Raw genomic sequence first — 1543 nt, forward strand, 5'->3', positions numbered from 1 at the left:
CCCCTGCCCCCCCTACCCACCCACTCCCACTTCTTGGCCCTGGCATTCCCCTGTACTGGGACGTATAAAGTTTGTAAGACCAAGGGGCCTCTCTTCCCAATGATAGCCGTTTAGGCCATCTTCTGCTACATGTGCAGCTAGAGACACGAGCTCTGGGGGTACTGGTTAGTTCATATTGTTGTTCCAACTATAGGGTTGCAGACCCCTTCAGCTCCTTGGATATTTTCTCTAGCCTTTTAAAGGGCTTGAACTGTAGAACATTTTATGGTTGCAGACTTCTGACTCACTGCTACTTTCTCATCTTCTTACTGGTTGCAGTTTTTTGCAACTTTCTATTTTGTAGCTTATTTTCTCCATGCATAGATCATGAAATTGAGATGGTTAAATGAGGTTGCCATGCATAACATTTTAGAAGGTTGCCCAACACATGTTGTATAAGAAATGTTGTTTATTAACTGATGTCAATTTTCAGATCTTTCACAGCATAAAGTCTGATTCTTTGGTGTTCACAATCTTTCCATTCCCTCTTCCACATTTTTTCCAGAGCTTTGAGCATATGACTTGTATTGGAGGTATATTACCTTGAGCTGGGCACCCCATGGTCAGCTATTTTCTGTACTTTGACTCGAATTTATGGCTTTCTATAATGGTCTCTATCTGATGAAGAAAGAAATATTTTTGATAACTGGTGGGAGCTACACTTATAATCTATGGTTATAAGGGTAATATTTACAAAGCTGTTAGGAATTACTGGTTATCACAAGCCCCCACCCCTAGATGAAGAATTAAAGGCAATTAATAACTGCTGAGAGAGAGAAAGAATCAGTTTTTCTCAGAGATGAATTCCCTAGTTATCCAATACTAAGTAAGTCATTTCTATAAAAACATATGCATACCAGCAACACTAAATGGAGCCAAGCAGGTTGTATTCACATGTATGTGTACAGGCAATCATAATAATATTTTGAAAAAGAAATTTCCCAGAGGAAATTATCAAGGCAAGTAGGACTACTTGGCAATTACTGTCAGTAAAACCATTGTATCTTGTGAATTTGTTATTATTCAACAAAATGTCACAGTGTAGAAAGACATGAAAAAGTGTTGGCAGATATTATTTTTAAGGGAGTCTATAGTTGTAAGCCTGTTATTTGTGTTCTGAGAGAAGAAGACATTAGGTTATACCTGAAACCGAAATGAAAATGAAGCTACATTCTGGTAGGGAGAAATCAGCAAGACTGTCATGAGAACTCACACCTGAAAGATCAATAAATAATTCATTGTCACCTGATGGCAGGAGGATATATGACCTGAAAATGTGGGAAAATGGCAAGAAAATGCAAAACTGATGCATTTAGGAAGCTACAAAGAACAGAGTAGAGATCTCAAGGGAAAGGTAATTAAAATGTGGGAGAAAATGATTTATAACTATTCTTTTCCAAAAATGTGTATAGAATTTCTATTTGACCTATATTTCTTTTTTTTTTTTTATTATTATTTTCTTTATTTACATTTCAAATGCTATCCCGAAAGATTCCCATACCCC

Source organism: Mus pahari, chromosome X, assembly GCF_900095145.1.
Source record: "Mus pahari chromosome X, PAHARI_EIJ_v1.1, whole genome shotgun sequence".
In the NCBI taxonomy this organism is placed as follows: Eukaryota; Metazoa; Chordata; class Mammalia; order Rodentia; family Muridae; genus Mus; species Mus pahari.